Source organism: Pinus tabuliformis, chromosome 8 (genome assembly GCF_031772625.1).
Source record: "Pinus tabuliformis cultivar Carrire ecotype Pingquan chromosome 8, CPIR1, whole genome shotgun sequence".
NCBI lineage: Eukaryota > Viridiplantae > Streptophyta > Pinopsida > Pinales > Pinaceae > Pinus > Pinus tabuliformis.
In genome coordinates this window covers 358,333,187-358,335,880 of record NC_142294.1, presented here as the reverse complement: position 1 = coordinate 358,335,880, position 2,694 = coordinate 358,333,187, and the positions used below count along the sequence as shown (strand labels likewise).

The window sequence follows — 2,694 nt, the reverse complement described above, 5'->3', positions numbered from 1 at the left end:
GTACGTGAATTAAGAGTTATGTAATAAAATATCATGACTATAATGTAAACAAGGGCGCTGCGAGGCAGCGAGTCCCTGCATGATGTTAAGAACAGGGAGCTGGGCAGATAACGCAGTGGAGAGACGGTTGCAACTTCAAGCAAGCAATATTTCAATAGTTCCAAGTCTATTGAGCCATAAATAAATTGGAGCAATATTTCCAAGTGTATTGAACCTATATTAAAGAAATTAAAGCAATATATGGGCCGCGTATTCTTGCAGTGGGTGTAAAAAAAATGTTTCAAGTGGATATTAAGTCAATTCAACTGATACAAAAGTCCAAATATGAGTTGCGAATAGTTACAACAACATTTTCCAGTTGCAGGATCAGATCAATCTCTGTTTTTAGAGAGAACAAAATGAACTATAGAGAGATGACTGATCCCTGATCAATGCATTGACATCTAATCAGTCCAAAGAGCAAGGAGATCATTCTTTATAGCTTGGATTTGCAAGAGCCAGTGGGATAGTGAGGGGACAGTTTCACTGCAAAGAAAAACAAGAGAGTTTTGTGTAAGATTCAAATTCAAATTTGCGGCATGCAGATACTTATCAATCTTTCACTTGGATCATTATCTTCTTGGCTTGCTTATATCTTGCTTTGTGTATGGGCATATTGCCTGTTTTGTGTATATTCAACAATAGAAATTGCTTCCTGGTGGATTTCATCGTGATTTTTCTGTTTGTAGGCACAACTTTGATTATTCATTGCCCTTTGGTTCATTGTTTTATATGTAGAGTAATTTCTGGAGATTTCGCTACATGTACGCAGTCTGCCACTGGAATTAGGCTTGAGAATGATGGAGGCTTTACCAGATCAGGTGGTGTGGGAAGTACTAGATCGAATTAAAGAAACACCAGACAGAAACACTGCAGCCCTTCTGTGCAAACGTTTCTATCAAATCGAGAAAGACCAGAGGGAATATTTAAGGGTGGGGTGCGGTTTAAGCCCAGCAAATGAAGCCTTATCCGCGCTCTGTATGCGGTTCCCTAACTTAGTGAGAGTGGAGATAGGGTACTCTGGATGGATGTCAAAGCTAGGCAAGCAGTTGGATAATGAAGGGCTTAGAATTCTGTCACAGCATTGCCCTAACCTCACTGATCTCACTCTTAGCTTTTGCACATTTATTACAGATGGAGGTCTGGGGTATCTATGTTCCTGCACTGGGCTTAAGGTGCAATACTGTCTGTGGTTGTAGGCTGCAAAAAATTGTCAACTCTTCACCTGACTAGGTGCCTCAATGTAAGCAGTGTAGAATGGTTGGAGTATCTAGGTCGGCTTGAGAGTTTGGAAGGTTTGGCTATCAAAAATTGCCGGGCTATTGGAGAAGGTGATCTACCAAAGTTGGGGTACGGTTGGAGGAACCTGAAAAGGCTTCAATTCGAGGTTGATGCAAATTATAGGTACATGAAAGTATATGGACGTTTAGCTGTCGAAAGATGGCAGAAACAATTGGTAGCATGTGAGGCTCTGGAAGATTTGAGTCTTGTTAATTGCCTCATCAGCCCAGGTAGAGGACTTGCTTGTGTGCTTAGGAAATGTCAAGCTTTGCAAAATCTTCATCTTGATATGTGTGTTGGGGTAAGAGATAATGATTTGATAAGCCTTGCCCAGCAATGCCCCAAGCTGAAAACCTTGTCATTACGAGTTCCTTCAGATTTCTCCGTTCCTATCCTAATGAGCAATCCACTGCGGTTGACAGATGAGAGCTTGAAGGCCATTGCTCAGAATTGCTCTGAATTGGAATCAGTTTCAATATCATTCTCTGATGGAGACTTGCCTTCCTCATCTTCCTTCAGTCTTGCTGGCATAATTTCATTGGGTTTTAGTTCTTGACCATGTTTATTCATTCAATGACAGTGGCATGGAGGCTCTTTGTGCAGCTCACTTTCTAGAGATCCTTGAACTTATACAATGCCAGGAGGTCACTGATGAAGGGCTGCAACTGGTTAAGCACTTTCCATCCTTGACTGTCATGCGACTTTCTAGGTGCTTGGGTTTGACAGATATTGGACTCAAGCCTCTAGTAGCTTCTCATAAATTGCAAAAGTTAAAGGTGGAAGATTGCCCTCAAATCTCAGAGAAAGGCACTCAAGGTGATGCAAAGGTTGTCTCCTACAAGCAAGATCTCTCATGGATGTACTGATGGATGGTTGACCTTCATTTTCTGAATCGTAGAATGGTCCATCCATGGATATCATTTGAAGAAATCAGTGCTTATTAACAGGCATTTTATCAATTAGAAGGACAACTTTTATGAAAGCAGGGTAATTCTAGGTGTAGTGCTATATGAATTATGAACAAATCCTCTGTCTCAAATTTGCTTCCTGACAGAATATGCTTGGAGTGGCCTTTCGCATATATGTACATGCAAGACTGTCTAGTGTCCATCCATGGATATCATTTGAAGAAATCAGTGCTTATTAACAGGCATTTTATCAATTAGAAGGACAACTTTTATGAAAGCAGGGTAATTCTAGGTGTAGTGCTATATGAATTATGAACAAATCCTCTGTCTCAAATTTGCTTCCTGACAGAATATGCTTGGAGTGGCCTTTCGCATATATGTACATGCAAGACTGTCTAGTGGGTTTTGGCCTCTCAACAAGTTCAGAGTTCGAACATCGAAACTAGACTTAACAAATTATGAATCA

General features: G+C 40.6%; 1 pseudogene; it reads left to right on the top strand.

Annotated features, from left to right (window-relative positions):
- Window positions 1-630: 630 nt before the first annotated feature.
- Window positions 631-2,322, top strand: LOC149235610 (F-box/LRR-repeat protein 14 pseudogene; annotated as a pseudogene).
- Window positions 2,323-2,694: the final 372 nt, after the last annotated feature.